A 20,302-nucleotide genomic window follows, 5' to 3' on the forward strand; every position below is an offset into this window, starting at 1 on the left:
TGGCACAAAAGACCCTTCAGTAACTTGAAAGAAAATTTTAATTAATTTCTTTTAAGATATAATATGGAGACTCTGTGCTCAGACAATGCTGAGGATAGGAAAATGGCCAAGTTCCTGTTAGAGATTTCATTTCCTGGAGTTTGTTATGGTTTCCATGAACTTTGTATTATCTACTTGCCACATTGATTGCAGGGGTAAAAAGCAGATCTAGCTATCTTAATCAAAATGAAGAATTAATACAAGACCCACGGTGCTGGAGCTCAAGGATAAAAATAAACTAGGTGGAGTCTCAACAATACTGGTCCAAGTAGAGCTTCTCATTATCTCTCATCCCTGCCTCTTTGTGCTTGCCAGCTTTGTGATTCTCTCTTTAGATATATTTCTTCTCTCCTCTACGCAGTAATAAACTATTCAGTAAAGGATGAATGCTATTTATTTGTTTTTTCCCCAAAACATATAAAGAGATGACATCTTTCTCTCCTGGTCCAAAGTAAACTTTGCAAATTAAAACCTTGTGATTACCATCTTGAGTCAGACTCCCATACCTGGTTAAATCACATATGGGTGAGATTTGGGACATGCCAATAGTATATACTATACTGACTGGTTTTGTGTGTCAACTTGATACAAGCTGGAGTTATCATGGAGAAAGGAGCCTCCCTTGAGGAAATGCCTCCATGAGATCCAGCTGTAAGGCATTTTCTCAATTAATGATCAAGGGGGAGGGCCCATTGTGGGTAGTGCCACCCCTGGGCTGGTAATCCTCTGTTCTATGAGAAAGCAAGCTGAGCAAGCCAGGGGAAGCAAGCCAGTAAGAAACATCCCTCCGTGGCCTCTGCATCAGCTCCTGCATCCTGACCTGCTTGTGTTCTAGTCCTGACTTCCTTTGGTGATGAAGTGTAAACTGAATAAACCCTTCCCTCCCCAACTTGCTTCTTGGTCATGATGTTTTGTGTAGGAATAGAAACCCTGACTGAGACATACACTTTCCACACAGAGCAGCCAAGGTCCAATGGTGGTGGGATTGGTCAAGATAGTAGTCACCAGGACTTCAATAATAGTACAGCAGAGCCGTCTCAGCAGGTAAAATTATTTGCCCTACAAACTTGATAACTTGAATTTGATGCCCAGTTACATGCTGGTAGGAGAGAATTGACTCCTGAAGTAATTAAAAAGTGGTTCACAGTGAGAGAAAATAGATACCAGTATCAAGTTTGTAGCAATAGATCAAGATCAAAAGGCATGAGTACGTAATAGGTTATTGGCTTTTTCTTTACCTATAGCCAGACTATACCCACTCTTTTTCTATTTTAGATTGTATCACCTTTGCTTGGAAAAAAATCTGGTAAAAATCGAATAATAGTTTATTATCTCAGAGCACATAACTTAGAAATACTTTGTAAATTTAATAAGCAAAGAACATTTGAAAGTAAACTTATCTCATTTACTTATAGGTGAAAATAAATAAATCTATGAAAGTTGTTAAAAAGTTTAGATATGAAATATTTCTGAAAATTTTACAGGATTTTAATTAACTAAAACTTAAAGCTTATTATCCAAGATCAAAGTGCTGTAGATTTCCATGAGACAGTTCTGTCTTCCTTGCAAATGGCTGCCAATGCCCTGTGTCCTTACATAGCTGGTATTAGAAAGTCAAGTATCACCCTGTAGGTGGAACAACAATATGAACTAACCAGCACCCCCTGAGCTTGAGTCTCTGGCTGCATATGTAGCAGAAGATGACCTAATCAGCCATCACTGGGAAGAGAGGCCCTTTGGTCTTGCAAACTTTATATGACCCAGCACAAGGGAAGGCCTGGGCCAAGTAGTGAGAGTGGGTGGGTAGGGGAGCAGGGGCGGGGGGGGGTATAGGGAACTTTTGGGATAGCATTTGAAATGTAAATAAAGAAAAATATATATATATATATATATATATATATATATATATATATATATATATATCACAAAAAAAGAAAGTCAAGTATCTCTTCCTCTTCTAAGAAGGTTTTAGTCCCTTAATTTAAGGAGGTTCCATTATAATGACTTCACATAAGTCTAAGTACTTCCCAATGCCCTTGTTTTAAAAGCGACAGCTTCAGCATGTAAATTAGAGGAGTTGAAACGTTCAGCATATAACACCATGTGCAACAACAGAAGAACTGCTGGGTAGGAATGTGATCTTAGACAAGTCTCATAACTCTAATGCAGAAGCATTCATTGAAAGTTCTCAGGACTGGAGAGATGCTCTACAATTAAAAGGACTTGTTTGATGCTGTTGAATATAATGATAGGATATAGGCCCAAATCCAAGAAGAGAATTCTGTCAGTTTACAGTTCATATGACCAAAGAAGCAGGGACACTCAGGAACCCCTTCCCTGGACCAGCTATGTTTGTCCACTAATAATTAGCCCACTAATGATACTGACAGTTCTTTGAGATTCTTGCATAAGTGACACAGGCTATAAAATAAATATCTATCCCTGTTATATTAAACTTTCTTTGCCACACCTGTTCCCAGCACAAACACTTTGTATCCTAATGTGAATTTTTGAATGAAGAAATTCAGCTGACATTCAAGTCTGAGATTACTAGATAGGCCTAACCTGGATCCAGAAATAAATACTGATTCTGAGCAAAACCCAAAAACTCACTTATTCTCTGCCTCAAGTCATTCAGTACCTTTGGTAGCTATTGAGTCTCATGTGAGTCTGTGCAGGTCCCATGAATGAATTATCCTTAGCCACCAGAATGCCATAGGTGCAATGGACAAGGTTTTAGTGCTTGGGAAACCTTTTCTCTCTCAAACAGTTCACAATTGCATTCACTCATAAGAAACAAAGGCCATTCTCACATTCTGAGGTCAGGGGTGGGGGTGGGGGGGAGGAACCTGCCAAACCTCTGCCATCTGTGCCTGTCTTGGTTACTCTCAGATAAGCCTATTCAAAATTAGTTCTCCAATGGAGAACAGGGTTTTGAAAAACATGATTGGGCTATAAATGATATTTTTTTTTAGTCTCCCTTTTCTCTTTTCTTCTCCCTATTTAAAGAGATAGTTAAGCATCCTGTTCCTTAATTCTAACTTTAGCTTCCTTTCTTGTACAATGGAAGAAAAGATGTAATATAAATGCCCCTAAAGAAAGAAAGCATGTTCTCCCAGCTTATAAAATGTTCTTGTTTTCTATCCTATTTAAGGAGAGAAGTGGGGGGTGGAGGGTGGGTACCAAAGGCACGTCTTCATAGTGGTACAATCTTGGGAGCTGGCAATCCAAAGGCATGCATGAAGAGGGCTATAAAGAGGAGGTAACATTTGTGTTCAGATCTGAAGGAAGATGAAATCTTGTTGAGTTAAAAAACAAGACAAGAAAATATAGAAAGTTGTGGGATCCAAAATGGCACGATGGGTTGTGGCATGTGGGATGGTAACTGAATAAATTACTCTTTAAAATGTATGTGGTAGAGGCATTAAAGGGTTTGAACACCTACTAAAGAGAATCCAATTTAATATGATTTTAAAAGGAAAAAAAAAAGAAATGCCATCTTCTGTTTTTTTCCTAAGAGGTCTACTTTCTAGTCCCAAATGGGGTAGATTTGTTGTTGTTTTGTCTTTTTTTTTTTTTTTTTTTTTTTAATCTAGAGACCAACCCCTGTAGATTTCACTATGGAATGCCTGTCACCTGCAATTACATTGTAAGGGGTTAATTGATGGCATTGGAGGGGAGGCCAGAGAGAGGAAGGTTAGATGTTTATAGTCTGATACATATGGCTGTAGGTAGATCCCCACCCCCAGTGTACCATCACTGCTGTGTCTGATTTCCAACAATTCTATTATTTGTTCTCCTCCTTGCTTCAGTGGTGATAGACCTACTGTTCCCAGCTCAGGATCCTGCACCATTCCTCACAGGTTCTTTTTATTCTGGGGGCCACACCTTTCTGTAGGCAACGTTTTACCAAGCAAATTTCCTTTTCCAATTTGAGTATGCAAGCCATTCCCCACTAGGACTCTGCCTAACACAATTCAGGAAACTGTATTAAGTAGATAAAGGCCAAGATCACGTCTGTGTTTTAAAAAGAACAACAAAAGAACAGTGCCAGAATAGATTGTGAGAGCTTAAGAAGAGGGCTGGTGACGTTCAGAGGGTTTATTTAATGCAGGGACTGCGGACAGATAAGAATGAGAGCAGATTGCAGATGATCAGCCTTAGTAGATAGCATGGCTAACAGTGCTGATGAGACCATTCCCAAATCAGGAAGAAAGCAAGTTTGGGCAATAGAGAAAGAAACTATTTTGATATTTGACATTTTCTTATATGTCAAATGATAAAACTAGACTATCTTATCATGTATAAGATATCCTCAAAATGTAGGCTACAGTTGCATGATTTTTACAATTTTTTTCTAAGAGTTAATATTATTATTTTTATTTAGTTATCTACTGAGCAATAAGATTCATACGATCATAAATAAATTTGATATTCATCTTTCAACATTTTCTAGTATACTTTAGTATGAAGTGAAATTATGTGGTTACAATGTTCGTGTTGCTTAAATTAACCTTTCATGTAACTGGTGTTACAACAGTGTCAAAGTGGGAAATTATAATTTAAATCATTTTATACTTCTCTTCTCACTTTGAAATTGCCTGGCTTAAATCAGGTATTAAGCTTAGCTCTTTGGGGGGCCTAAATATTCCCTAGTTGACATTTAACTGCATTAAGCCTTTCAACTCTTGAAGTGCCTTTCATTTGACTGAGTATTGTCCTACTTTTAACTTTTCTCTGTGAGTTCCTAAAAGAGGTATGCTATGTTGGAAAAAAAAAAAAAAAAAAAAAAAAAGCAATCCAAGTTACAAATTAGGATTAGTTAAGATACCTGGAAAATTTCCCTGTGTGGCCTAAATTTTGTTCTTAGTTAGGTGACACTTAAAAACATCTAGGACTGAATTGTTTAAGTACTGTTTTCTGACAAAGCTTTGGGCAGAAAAAGCAGTAAAATAATTTTTGGATGCTTTGTATCTTGCTTAGAAAATACAAATATTTATGGGAAATGGTTAGGGTAATTTTAAATAAAAATAAAAAAGGTAGAACATAAAGGTTTGCCAAAAACAAAAAACAAAAAACAAATAAAATACCAAAATGTCAGCAGCTGCATCAATAACAACAAAAGCAATGAAGTCTTGTGACCTGGGCTCTATGGAATAAGTAAGACCAAGGTATAGGATGGGTGGCAAACATGCAGGACTTACTGATCAAGTGCAGATATAATAGATTTCCTGAAACCTGCGGCAAAAAAAATTTTCAGAAATCTTCCATTTAATCCTTTTTTCACTGTAAAAATAAAACATGAAAAGTCAACATATTTCCCAAGGCCAAGTCCAAAAGTGGTACCCTCTGCCATCATTCCCAGGGTACCATGGGATAAAGCAACCACTGTCCTCAAGGGCAACTTTACTTGGTTCATTGGCATCTTTCTATGTCTACTGTAACAGATCCCAACCATCATAATAGTTTAATCTTCCACATACCAATATTTATACCTCTAGCAATTGCCAAGAAGCTTCATCCCATCAAATGTATATTAGGTCTAATTTTTATCCTGTCTCTGCTTGGCTAATGAAGACCAGATTTTATATAAACACTGTACTATCTCTGTAATTTAACCATCTAATATCTCCAGAAGATGATTGAAAAGGCTTGGATACCCTTGTATTCCTGAAGAATTTTCTTTAAACTTGGCTGACTTTTATTCTATTGTTGGAAGCCAAAATAACACCTAAAGGAGTGCCTGATGATGTTTACCTCTATGGCCTTTGACAAAGACATTCCTGTGGTCAGTGGTGAGCTTCAAGTTCAATTCTCGATTAGAATTGTAACTGCTAGAATCTTAATGAAGGAAGTTTTAAAAATAGAATTCCAAAACATTCATAATCTATGAAAAGAACTGAGCAATAAGTCTTGGCATTTTAGGAAGACAGAAAATCAGCTGAATGTGTTGGTATGAGTAATATAGTCCTCACACTTAACTATTTAATTCAGAAAGTCACATATGTGACAGATTTTGCCTTGAGGTTATACTAGAATCTGACAACTTAATTACTAGTCTTATTTATAAAAATAATATCATTCCTGTTTTGTTTTCCCCAAAGCAAAAGGTCATTTGTAAAACATTTTGTGATGAAGTCTTTTCATAAGTGTAAGATAAATTTATAAAACAAAATAGAATTTTTACATGATTTCAAAATGACTTTATACTTTTACTCCATATCTCACATTTGTTTAAACAATTTTCCAATCATTTAAGATATTATTTGACCAGATATAATCATTCTGATACCAGCCTAGAATAATATAAGCTTTACAGTGTATACTCATATTAGTATATTATTAATATCTATAATTTTTATTATTATTTCTTGGGGGAACTAAAAGGGCTAGGGCCCATGTCTGGCCAGAGTTCCTCCTGTGCTCTGGGCAGGCAGATGTGAAAGAGCTGCCAGAGGCTTTCCACTCGGGACCCGGGTGGACATCTAAGCCACTGACCCCACATGACAGGGGGTAGACAAGGGGCAGCCCCTGAAACAGGGGGCCCCAGAGCAATACCCTGTAGCACTGGGGTTATGGGAGAGAGGGTTGAGGGAGAGAGGTTCCCACACAGGCAGGAGTCTGTGCAGCGGGCCTTGATGAGCAGTCTATGGTTTTAGAGCTTTATTGTAGAAAGGCAGGAAGAAAGGGAAAAGGTAAAAGAGAGAGAGAGACTGGCCGTGGCTGTGGGAAAGGGAGAGAGAGAAGAAAGGCTAGAGAGTAAGAGGGAGAGAGAGGAAGAGAGTGAGAGGAGAGGAGAGAAGAGTGAAAGGGGAGTAAAAGCAAAGAGAGCAAGAGAGAGAGAGGAGTGAGAGAGTGAGGAGGGACCAAACAGCTCTTTTTATGGTATGCTGCTATATTTTCTGTTGCTAGGTAACTGGGAGGAGTTTAGCCTGAAGGTCAGAAGTTTGGGACATTGCCTATGTGACTACTAACAGTGCTTCTCTTGTGGGGGCTGAGGGGGCAGTAAATTCAAAAGGAGCCAGAGTTCCAGGAGACGTGAGAGAACTCCTTCCATCCCATGTAGGTGAATTATCACCACCAGGTCATGGGGTTCCATCTCAGCTTGACTGGAGACCAGACTGTCTTTGCATAGCCCAATGCCCCACAATTTCTCATAACTACAGATAGACAAATATGTATTTGTGATAAAAAAAATGAAGATCATTTTACTGTTTAGGAGCCACATATTTTCATAGTCATTCTAAATATAACTAATCATGATTATTGCCATGGCAAAACCCATCGGCTCACTTTCATCTTTTATGGGAAAAAGAATCACAAAATTAGAACCCACAGAGATTCATTCAGGTAGTATTATAAACAATTTATTATAGACCTAATATGTGTTTAATTATGCTAGAGGCTGAGAAATAATTTGCAAGATTGGGAAGATCGATATGTAAGAGTACTTGCCAGATAAGCATGAGAATCTGAGTTCAAAATTTTATTGCTTAAAGACAGGTAATCTTGGTACTTTGTACTTGGGATTCTCAGACTGGTAGAAAGAAGCAGATCCAAGGAGTTTGCTCACTAGCCAATCTGGTTAAAATGTGAACTTTAGCTTCAGTGAGAGGCCCTACCTAAAACAAACAAATAAACAAGTAAGACAGAGAGCAAAAGAAGATACTGACAACTTCTTATGTCCCCTGCATGCTCATATACACATATGTAACCCCACATCCAATATGTATAACATGTATACATTATTCACAAACAATGTACATACCACAAATTAAATAAATAAATAAAACACTTATATGCTAGTGAGGGAGATTTATGTAAATCAAAGTATCCCAATGCTTCAATAAATATATATCAATTGTGTAGTATTATTTCCTAGGATAAACAGAAAGAGCATAAAAAGATGTAAAAGAAAGGCATGGTGCTGTAAACATACTGGCAATAGTAAGGGAAGGTTGACTAAAAATTTGATGAGGACAAGACATCACAGATTAAAATCTGTGAGATGATAAATGAAAAGCATCTTGGAAAAAACAGAATCTATCTAATAACAGAAGTTACACAGATAGTCAATATGAGACCTCCACAGGTCAAATAAGAAAATAAATGGCTGCAATTAACTGGGAATTCAATGTGCACAGATCAGTTCAGGGAAATCTATAGCTTGCCAATTGTGGACTGCTCTAAGACTCCTCTGTATGTTTCCTATATCAAAATGATATAACTATAAATAATTTTTCATTATTCATGTTATAAACTGAAATCAGGTATAGATGTATTTTAACTAAATATATTAATAAATCCAAAATGGCAAATATTTATAGGAATTTGGGTAGATCCAGGAGTCATAATGAAATGAAACCAATTTTCTCAATAGATTTCTTACACACAGTTGTCAACTTGAAATTGTCTGCAGGCATTGTGAACAAAGAAACTGCTAGGTAACTAGTGAGGAAAATCATGGTGGCTGATAATTAACTTCAACACTGCAATCTGTTTTCAATCAAACAGATTATGTCTAAAAAAATCAATAAAGACATTAGAGTGAGTTTTCATATTCAGCAATTTACAAGGAGAATACTTCATTCTGATGAGAGACAGCTACAAACTAAATGGTCTCCTCCAAGTGTGGGACTTGAAAATGTCAAAGAAGAAGGGTGAGAGGAGTGTTTCTAGAGCAGGCAGCAGGGAAACCTGCCTGAATGAAGAGTCATGTCACCCATGGCAACCACCTCTTACTAACAGTCAATAAAACATGCTATAAAACAGAGCAGCTACTCAAACTGTGTGTGCAGAAGGAGAAGCTAGGATTTTGCTTTAATTTCTAAACTATCATGGGTTAATGCCAACATAAGACAAATGACCAACAGAAAAACAAAACTGAAAACAAATTGTCAGTGAAACTGATATGAGATGGATGAGAATATTTCTTTTTTCATCTAATAGGTTTTTTATTTTTAATTATATTTGTTCTTTGTTCTTGTGAATTTTATGAGGTATGTTTATTCATGATAATATCCAACTCCAATTTCCCCCTCCAACTCTTTCATTTCCCATCACTTCCTCCAGCATGTCCCCCTCTCAACTTCATGACCCTTAAGAACCCCGATATATCCAATTACTCTTTGCCATGTGTACATAGGTAGGAGGACCATCAATGATGGTGCATAGAAAACCTACCAAGTGCCACACCCTAAAAAAATTGAGTTTCTCTCCTTTGGCAGCTATCAACTGCCAATAGTAGCTCAGAAAATATTAGACCTGGAGAGTAATCCCACCATTTATGCAAAAGTTTTGATTGACTTGGGTCTTTTTTTAGGTCTTCTACAGGTAACCCCAGGCACTGTGTGATGCAATAGCCATGTTGTGTCAAGAAGACAGCATTTCACCACATTCTTTCTCATTTTGATTCTTACATTGTTTCTGCTTCCTCCTTTGTAATGTTACCTGAGGGAGCAAATGTTTGACAAAAATGTCCCATTTAAGGCTGTGCACTCAATATGATTTTCTTGGGACTTTGTCTAATTATGTCTTTCTGCATTGGTTGCTGTCAACTAAAATAAAATAAAGACACTATCTGCCCAAGGTTGAGAGCAGTCCAGATATATATGTTTGTGTGTGTCTGATATATATATATATATATATATATATATATATATATATATGTGTGTGTGTGTGTGTGTGTGTACGTGTGTGTGTGTGTATAATTTGACAATGACCCTTGAGCAAATTATTGAAAGTGAGATCGAGTCCATAATCTATAACTTCTCCAGCTATGTGGGGATGTATAAATTTTCATTGATGTGAAGAGACACCATGACCAAGGCAGCTCTTATAAAGGACACATTTCATTAAGACTAGCTTACTCGTTCTGAAGTTCAGTACATTATCATCATGGCAGGAAGTATTGCAGTGTCCATAGGCATAGTAGCATGGGAGGAGCTGAGAGTTCAACATCTTGTTCTGAAAGCAGACAGAAAACTATTTCCAGACAACTAGGAGGAGGGTTTCTAATCCCAAACCAAGAGTGACACACCTCCTGATATTGCCACTCCCTGGGCCAAGCACATTTAAACCACCACCAAGAGTTTTGTTGGTTTGGGGGTATTGGTTTTAACCAGTTTTACAATGCCAGGCATTAAATTTCCTGCTATAAGGCAGGGCTCAAATTCATTCAGTAAGTGGTTAGTTGGCTTAGAACATTTATGCCACAATAGTACCAGTGGACACATCTTATGTACAAAATTCTTATTATAGCATGCAGGATCTAATGCTGTGGAACCACCAGTGTTTGTTCTCTTCTAGCATCCTGCACAGCACCACCTAGCAGCTTGGAAGCTATGTACCAGAAAGTTTCCCCTTTTGTCTGAGATTGATTTTTGTATGTTCTGCCTGCAGTGTATATGCTGTCTCAGCAATAGGCTCTTACAATATAGTTATGGTGGATAAGCAAGATCCTGGACCGTTGTAGAGAATTCTGAGCTCTCCTTGACTACTGGGAAGAAATCCAGTGACTTGCTATGCAATGTTTACCTAGTAAACATTGTCTTCTAGGAGCACAATTATCTATTTATGTAGGTAATTCTATTGAAACTCTTTTTTAAATGTTATTTTTTAAATTAGTTTACTAACTAGTGGGCTTTCTTACACATTTAAATGATATTTATAAACACATTCTCAGTCTCCCTCTCTCTGTCTCTCTGTCTCTCTCTGTCTCTCTGTCTCTGTCTCTCTCTGTCTCTGTCTCTTTCTCTCTCTCTCTCTCTCTCTCTCTCTCTTTCTCTCTCTCTCATGTGTGTGTGTGTGTGTGTGTGTGTGTGTGTGTATGTATGTGTGTGAGTATGTTACGTGTGACGGCCATAACTTTACCACTAAGCCACATTGACAGCTCTAAATATTGACTGTTGTTTTTTTCATATCATCTCCTCATGAAACAAAGATTAATGAAACAGAAGCTCCGTGTAAACAGCTCCCTGACTTTACAGCAGACAGTTGGCTAATGTACTGTTTTCTAAACTGAAAAGTCTGTGAGCTCTGTTCCATGGGAAGTTAATCTTGAAGTTGGTTAGACATGGATGTAAGTAAACAAATGCCACTATGTTCAATTTTTCTGTAATCATTCTTATGTAAATTGTTTTTTCATTGTGTAAACAAAGAAACACTATTTAATAAATAACTAACGACAGTCACAAACAAAGCAACATTTCAACCAGAGACTGAATGTCCACGAAAATTAGATAAGGAAATGAAGGTGAATTGTCATGCAGAGCAATACAGCTGGAAAACAATGTTATGCCAACAGAGACATTACTTTAAGTCCCAATAACAGGGTAAACAATGAATATAAAATAAAGTACAAAGAAGTGGCTGTTCAGACTGAATTTCACAATGTTTCTGGCCAATGAGGAGGGCATTGAAATCAAACTTGGGAGTCTGGTATTCCTCACATCTTTGTAAATTAAGCAGTGCAGCACAGTTAGCAGATAGCTTTAGAAGACATGATAAAGCGTTTGTCATGGGAATGGGTTAGAGGGACTTAAATCAATCAGCAACAGTAATACATTATCTGCTGTTTGAATGCTCATAAGGACCTGGGGGACTGCAGTGCTCATACACAGGACACACTGTGGGATTCTTTCTGAGTTCTAAGTCATCACCCAACTCATAGATACTAGTTGACAACTACTCTGGGATTCATATTTAGGAACCCAAACCAAAGGTGAGAGAGAATTTTAAATTATATTAATCTTGCCATTATTATATTAATATCATGATGTATCTCCTATACTTTACACAAACCTGTCAATCAAAAATAATAATAGGTATGTATGAACTCTTTCTTTTTCCTAATTTGTCCATTCATAATATTTTTAAGATAGATTTTTACACTCTTAAATATTACTGAGAACTTGCAAGATTTCTCATTAATGAGGTTCATATCTAACAAAACTTTAGACAGCAGAAATTGAAACTAATAAGTATGAGTAAATTTTATTTATTTTAATAATGTCTTATGTACCGAAAGTTGTATTTAATATATATAGTATAATATATATATGCATAATTTTGAGGGAACTGAATTTTAAATACTGTAGCTTTAAATTATCCCACTTATTGAATGAAATGATGAGAAAAATTATTCTCAGAAGATGTTGCTAAGCAAAAATCTACTGAAAAGCTTGGCATATAGTCTCACACTTGTAATTTCTGCACTGCAGAGCCGAGAAGAGAAAGTGCTCATGAGTTTGAGGGCAGCTTGGGTTACACGAAAAATGCTTGCCAGCCAGGCTACAGGGTTAGATCCTGTCTCATATTCCCATTCTGAAAACATTGACATGAAAGTCTTTTTTAATGAAATGATTACACAAAGAAAAAATTATGTATATATAAAGTTTTAAAAGCAATTTTAATAACTTGATAATTATGGGCAATTTTATACTACCCTGAAACTTGATACTGTAATAGTTTAAGCTGTAATATCTGAAATAACATCAATAAAAAATGTTTATGCTGTTATATTAGTTAAGAATTCTATTTTTGCAACAAACCATCATGACCAAGAGCAAGTTGAGTTAGCAAGGAGTTAGTCAGCTTTTACTTCCACGGCACTGCTCATACTGAAGGAAGTCAGGAGAGGAACTCAAACAGTGCAGGGCTCTGGAAGTAGAAGCTGATGCAGAGGCTGTGAAGGAGTGTTCTTACTTGCTTGCACCCATGCTTGCTCAGCCTGTTTTCTTAGAGAACTCAGGACCACCAGCCCAGGAATAGTACGGTTCTTCATTGGCTGGCCTTCCCCAACAACCTCTAATTAAGAAACTGCCTTACAGCTCGATCTTATGGGGACATTTTTCTCAATTGAAGTCCCCTCCCTTCAAAGAACTCTAGCTTGTATCACATTGACAGAAGACTAGCCAGCACCGCTGTCATGTTACAAATTCACTGATCTACCTTGCACTTCGAAAATGCCATTAATCCGTATGTGGTTTTGATGCAGTTTCCAAGTATTAGAATGGAGAATGAGCAATAAAAGAAATACTCTCTCCAGTGAACTCTTCGAAGTATTGAGAATCTGTTGTCTTTTGGGAAGAAAACAAGTTCTGCAAAATTTCTAATCTTTCTGACTATTTCAATGTTCTCTTCATTAATAGAGTTTATTGTATGTTTGACTTGTTATAGAGCCTTGCTTCATCTATATTTCTATGAAAGTGACTGCTAGATGCCTTGGGTTGAATAATCATATTTTTATCACTCTTTCTTTCAAAAGAAGCATTGTTCTATGAAAGTTTTAGTCTAGCATGTAACTCAATCTCACAATGTCTTCCCAAATGGTAACACATACTTATATTCTGTACTTAAATATTTTCCTTCCACTTTTAACAACAACATAACAAGTTATGTACTTAAAAGTTGAGATGTAATATGATTAATAATGGTTACTGCTTTGTCAAGATCAAGATGACTGTTTAAAACTCTCATGCTTGTGGTAAGACAGAAGCAATGTACATTTCCATACCATACCCTTGAGTTGTGCTTGGTGATCATCAGCTTACCTCTCTATTACATTCACACATAAGTGAAAATAAAATGATAAAATAGCTGTATTATGTCATTACTGTGGAAAGGATTTTGAATTAACAAATCTATGAGTTTTTACACATAGTGGTTCATAGACCATAATTCAGAAATACACATCTAATTTTTTTAGTGTTGATGACAGGGCTATATAATGGTATCATCATTTAATAGTGCTTGGATTATTGCATGTGGGATTGCAGCTAATGTTTTTGATAGCTTTGAAGACATCTTTCTACATAAATAATCATCCTCTTTAATTATCATCTAAATACATTGTTCTCTGGCAATTTTTATCAGGTCAGGAAATATTTTACAATGTGCTTTCAAATCCTTGTGCATAGGAACTATCCTACCCTGCATCTGGTTTAAGTTATGTGCCTGTGAATTTGCTAACACTGCACTCATGAAGTGGAATAATGAGTCAGCTTTCACTGGCAGCCCCTTTGACTCGAGGTTGGGTTACAGAAACCAGGATCAGCTTCATAGCTATAGCTGCATCTTTACTCTGCAGCATGTTCCTATGAAAGGGCTCCATCATGGCCAGTTTCCTTTTAAACAGTCTCATGTTTTGTTATCAACATATTTATTTCCTTCATGAAAAAGAATGAGAGAGAAATATGGCAGCTGCTATCTCCTTTGAGTGCGTTCAGCATAATTTGGTGTCCTGATGTTTCTGGTTCCATGGCCCTAGATGATGAAGCCTTTTCTCTATTTTGGACACTTTTCTAGTTGTGTTGCAAATCTAGTTTGCTCTGAAATTTTTCTTCCAAATATTTTGTCCTTAAGGACTTGAAAATGAAATTTTCTAGCTTATGGTATTTCCCTCCATTTATCTTTGTCCTTTCAAACTGGCCTTCTTCCTTTCTGTCTGTAATTTTGCGTGATTCCACCCCAGCCCTGCTTCCTCCTCCTCCTCTCTTCTTTCAAGATCCCCTTCTAACCCTTGTTAGAATATCAAGATAATCTCCTTTGCCAGATCTCCAAGACTTGAGCTTATGTGGATCATGTAGAAAAGTTAACTCTCCAAATTCTTCTTTTAATACCTTAGGCTACCATGCAGTTTTATTCTACCTTAGCATATGTTTTTCACTTTCTAACTTATTTGAGGCAAGGTCTCATGTTGTTGCCCACTGCTTATATCAGCCTCTTGGTATTCTATCTTTTCCACCTTCTCACAGTGGTAATGCTAGGATTACTGTGAAGTATACAGTTTTACATGCATTCTGGGGATTTGAACTCATGTCCTCATACTTTGTGGTAAGCACAAGCATTGAGAAATTGCCTCAGGTTGGTGACTTTTTAAAAGCTGGTACGTATGAAAATGTCTCCAAAATTAACCTTTCTCTGTCCCTTCCAAGCTTCTAGAGAACCTCTTCTTATTCATTATCAGTGCCTTTTTATGCATAGCATTTTACTAAAACAGGTCTTGGCATAGTCTCAGCATTGTATTCTGAGAGGCACTAAAGCACTGTGTGAAATTTCATGCTGCCTTCTTAAAATAATGTTCTGAACTTGTTACTTATTTTCCTGCTGGGTGACAGTGACAATCTGCACATAATAAATGTCACTTGTGCTTCTGAGTGCCTGCTTTGGTTCCCTTTGAAAGCCTGGCCTGTGTAATTGACTGTCCTGCTTACATTTGACTTCTAGCATCTCAAAGTCATGTGTCTATCATACACTGAATAAACACATGATATTATCTCCACATGCTAGGTCATTACTTCCAGATCATTCCACTTTCTCTAACTGTCTTCTTATTTATTCTGTGTTCTTTCACTGCACATTTTTTTTGTACTCTGCTTTAAATATGTCATACAAAAATGATCAAATATTGTTCTAAGGTTTACAGAAAAGGATGATGGCCCAGGCATGTTATTTGACATTGAATTGGTCATGGGCAACAACGGTAACAGTTTATTACTAGAAAATAAACAAACAACCAAGATAAAACAATGCTTACCCAACCTCCCCAGGTTGGAAAACTGGGTGAAAAAAAACTGTCTCTTCATAGTTTTTTAGAATGATATAGGATGGGGAAAATTAGTGATAGAATCCTGGTTGAAGAAAGTATTTCTGAAAGAATCTGTCCTGGGCAGGGAGGATATAATCAATAAACATAAAAAAATACATATAAAAGGCTATGGCACATAGCTCAGTGCATGAAGTGCTTGCTGTGTCAGCCTGAGAATCTGTGTTCATATCCTCAACACCTGTGTTCATAGAGCCAAGCCCTTGTACGTGCTAGGGAAATACTCTACCACTTAGCTGCTTCCCCCAGCTTTTCTTGACGTGCTGTTGAGTGTAGGAAAAAAAGGAACAGTACAGATAGTACTAATAGACATGATCTTTAACCACAAAGGGACTTAAAAAAAATAGGATAGTCTCTTAAAAGAGGACGAAACTGGACACACATACACACACACACAGACACACACACACACACACACAGATGAAGAGAGATGCAACAGAATTAGCTTTTTATTTGCCTTTTATCATCAAATTCCTGATAGCATTAGACAATTTTTGAATGACAGTACTGCAGCTAGAGAAATGGATGGCTCCATGTTAACAGTGTTTACTGCCTTTACAGATGTGAGTTTGGTTCCCATCATTTATATCAGGGAGCTCATAATTGCCAGAAACTCCAATTCCATAAGATCCAGCAGCACACTCTTTTGTCTTCCAGTGGGCACCTGAACGCACATGCACATGCACACACTGATACACACAAACAAACATCCACAAATACTCACACGTAAAAAGGAAATAATTTTCTAAATGTCACTAGTAATTAATCCTACCACAAACTCTACTATTTCTATTCAGTCCAAGTTCTGGATGCAAAAGAGAAGGAAATTTAAAAGAAAATGTGACAGAAAAAGAAAAGAATGAGATTAGTAATCAATCATTAATATAACATAATATAATATAATTGATGTAAGTAATATCAATTTGTAGTCTACACTAGTAATAATTGTATCGACCAGAGTCTAGCATCTTTACAAAAGGACATTCCTCTAAAAAGAAACTAGACAGGGATGAACCATGCCCTGATGGACTATGTAGGGTCAGAATCTGGTAGAGAAGGTCACAATACTTTATGAATGGATTACAAGCATTAGATGCATTTAAGTAGGTAAAGGGGAATGGTGGGAAATAGCAGAGTCACCATGCTAGCATCTTACAGAGTGTGACCACAGTGCACTGCCTTCCATCTGGGAACTAACGGCATTCATGTCTGGGAACTTGAAATATTGGCTGTCTTTTCAGAAACAAAAGAGAGAAGTTAGCTTAGTAGTGGAAGCCACATCTACCACCCAATGCACACAGGCAATAACTTAATAGAAAAATCACTTTGGTAATTGCTTCAAATCATCTTCATGTCACTGTACGTATGCTGAAATTATGCTTCTTCTATTCTCTGATGGCAAAATTATAAACTTGTTCACTAGCTTTATAATCAGCATGGAGATTCTCCAGTTAATTGAACAGAGAACTTTCTTATGATACAAGTATATAATTCTTGGTTATTTGTCGAATACCTGTAAGTCACCATCGCATGGAGACACTGTTCATCTATGCTTAGAGCTGAACTGTTTAATCTAACCAGGAAACTCGCCAGACTAGATGCCCCTCAATAAATGAGTGACTAAGAAATAAGGTCCACATATACAATGGAATTTTATGCATCTATATTGAAATCATGACATTTACAGGAAAGTAGATGAAATTAATGATCATTATGTCAAACCAATGTTTTCTACATTGACTTAGAAGTGTGTCCATGAATATGTATGTGTATTGTTTGACTGTGTTGTGTTTCTATATCTGCTTTTATGTCACAAAGTAACAAATTATAATCTTATATTTTTAACTAAAATTTAGTAAAGTTAATATGATCATAAACATTGAATCATACATAATGATTGTGTGAATCTGGAGATAGAAAAGCAGCTCAGTGTGTGAAATGCTTAGTGATCAAGTGTCAAAATATATGTTCAGATCCCTAGATTCCATGTAGAATAAGATGTACATAGTAACCCGTGTCTATAATTCATTACTCATACAGTGAGATTGCAGGTGGACACAGGAGAATTGCCAGCTATCTCAGTGTACGCAGCAGTGAATCACAAAGAAGATTTTTCTTAGACAAGGTGGAAAGTGAAGGTTGATACCTAGCCTAGACTTTCCATTCACCTCCATACATGTGCACCTACACTTACAAAAATGAACATGTACATGTATATGTATCACACACATATTCACACATGTAGACAAACATAGACATTATGATTTTAAATATGTGAATTATAAGATCATGTGAATTATCTTCTAATTGTGTTGTTAAAAACAATATAAATGTCCTCTGCAAAGTCTTTTTATTGGCTATAATACACACACATGGCTTTTGGTTTTATTCTTTTTTATTTTCTTCATTTCCCTTTTACAACATTTGTAGACTAATATTATAAGCAACTCAGTATTTAGAGTACCTTTGGGACTATCAACACTAGAAAGTTTTACAGTAGGAAGAATGACAAACTAATTTTAAGTGAGTTAGATTATGTGTGATATTTAATTTATGGATAGGAAAGATATCAATACTCAACCACAGGAACCAAGCATTCCCACGAATGGGAGCCAAACTTTTGGTTGAATAACAAACATGCCAAGGCTGCTAAGAAACACAGACTGAAGTGTAAGGATTTCCAACCACATTCCTTTCACGGCCACATACTGACTCTCTTTTATGACAATTCCACTTCCTTATAGCAACACCCTCATCCTTCTAGATAATCGCCAAACCCTGAAATCCAGACCCTCTCTACACATTTGTCTTCAGCGGGAAATATAAAACTAAATTATTTAAGACTTGAGAATATTTTTAGAAGAGAAATTCCTTTCTTACACGTATTTAGATGATTGGGGACTTTATCAGTTGGTGTGACATCAGCCTGCCAATCATTGAGTTGTCTGGGCTTCCCTGAGTCCAAAGCCAAAAGCTGTCAACTTCTATCAGCATCACTGCTCTGGGTGCTTCTTTCCCCGGTGCCTGGTCACCTGCACAGTCAGTTCCTGGACTCTGCCATGCCTATAAGTAGAGTAAGGCTTCTTCCTCCTTTTTAATTCCATTCACAATTTGATGTCAGTTGGATTTACATTTTCATTTTTTACTGCCCTTGACTGTCTCACATTTCCTAGTTCCCAGCTTCACCCTGTTTTGATAGTTTCTAAGTCATGCTCAGTTTGGCCTGGCCCACCTCTGGCTTTGGCATTATGACACATTTCAAAACCACCCTTATACTCTTGCCAGTTATCAGTTGGATGGTGTCCCCTGTCTAGGTACAATGTAATATGGACCAGTTCGGGAAGAAACAAACACAAAGATTCCAAATGAATATATCTAGTTCAATTGGAGAAATTCATTAAGTATCTCATTATTGGACCAATGAATGAACAGATAAATAGGATAGATCTATGACTGCCTTTTCAAATTATGACCCATAAAAAGCTATATCAGATATATTTATCAGTTATCAAAATGTAGCCTAAATTACAGTGAACTATTTTATCAGTGGCATATTTAATCCATGGTTTAAAAAGTAGTAACAATAGCATGCTTAGAAGATATTGAAGCAGCAGGAAAATATGTTTCCAGTCAAACCTGATCACCCAGATTAGGCTCTGTAAGGCTATGTGGTTTCGATGGCTGTTAATTGGAGGCCTAGCCTCTGGAAAACTTAAACAGAAGGTCAGTAACAGCATTCTCTTAACCTTTAGTATTTAAGGGTATATACAATACTGAAAATCTTGTTTATTGACATTGTACCCTGATTATGCAAAAAATATTAACGCATATGTGTTTTTTCTTCTTCATTGCTATTAAGACAATAGTGATCATCCCAGAACTGGCCTCCCATCTCTCTCTCTCTCTCTCTCTCTCTCTCTCTCTCTCTCTCTCTCTCTCTCTCTCTCTCTCTCTCTCTCCCTCCCTCCCTCTTTCCCTCCCTCCATCCCCTCCTTCTCTCTCTCTGTGATGTACCTCTGTATGTGTGTGTATGCATGTGTGCATTTGGCCCTCCCCCAACCCATGACTGCATGTGCTTGTGCACATGTCTTAGGGATTTTCACTCTATTTGTAACTGAGCAGCTATTGGTTGTATTATTTTTGTTTCAATAGTGGGTATTATTTTTTGTTGCCTGTTCTGGAGTTCCTTGTCTTCTAACAAGAATAGAAACCATAAAAAGGAAGCAATGAGCTCAATTATGCTGAATCAGACAGATCAAGTCCATAACATGAAAAGAATACTCACATGAAAAACTCTCCAAGAGGCTCAACAGATGGCTCTGTGGGTAAAACTTGCACGCAAACATGAGGACTAGAGTTCACATTCCTAAAATCCATGTAAATGCTGAGTGAGCAGGACAGCCATCTTGTCATTCCAGTCGGAAAAGTAGGGAAGACAAGGAACCCAGGAACAAGCTGCTTAGTTAAACTAGACAAGATGATGAGACCCAGGGTCAAGAGACAGGCTTTTCATCAATGAAGAAAGGAGTCACCAAAAAAGAGACTTTATATCAACTTTAGGCTTCCATACAACCTTCAAACAAGTGCATGGGTCTCTGTCTCTGTCTCTCTCTCTGTTTCTCTCTCTCTCTCTCTCTCTCTCTCTCTCTCTCTCTC

General features: G+C 37.0%; 1 protein-coding gene across 1 annotated transcript in view; it reads left to right on the forward strand.

The window, feature by feature from the left end:
* Malrd1 (MAM and LDL receptor class A domain containing 1) overlaps positions 1 to 20,302 on the forward strand; it is a 658,259-nt gene that overhangs the window by 633,697 nt on the left and 4,260 nt on the right. The gene's annotated exons all lie outside the window — the stretch shown is intronic.

This window comes from Mus pahari, chromosome 3 (genome assembly GCF_900095145.1).
Source record: "Mus pahari chromosome 3, PAHARI_EIJ_v1.1, whole genome shotgun sequence".
NCBI lineage: Eukaryota > Metazoa > Chordata > Mammalia > Rodentia > Muridae > Mus > Mus pahari.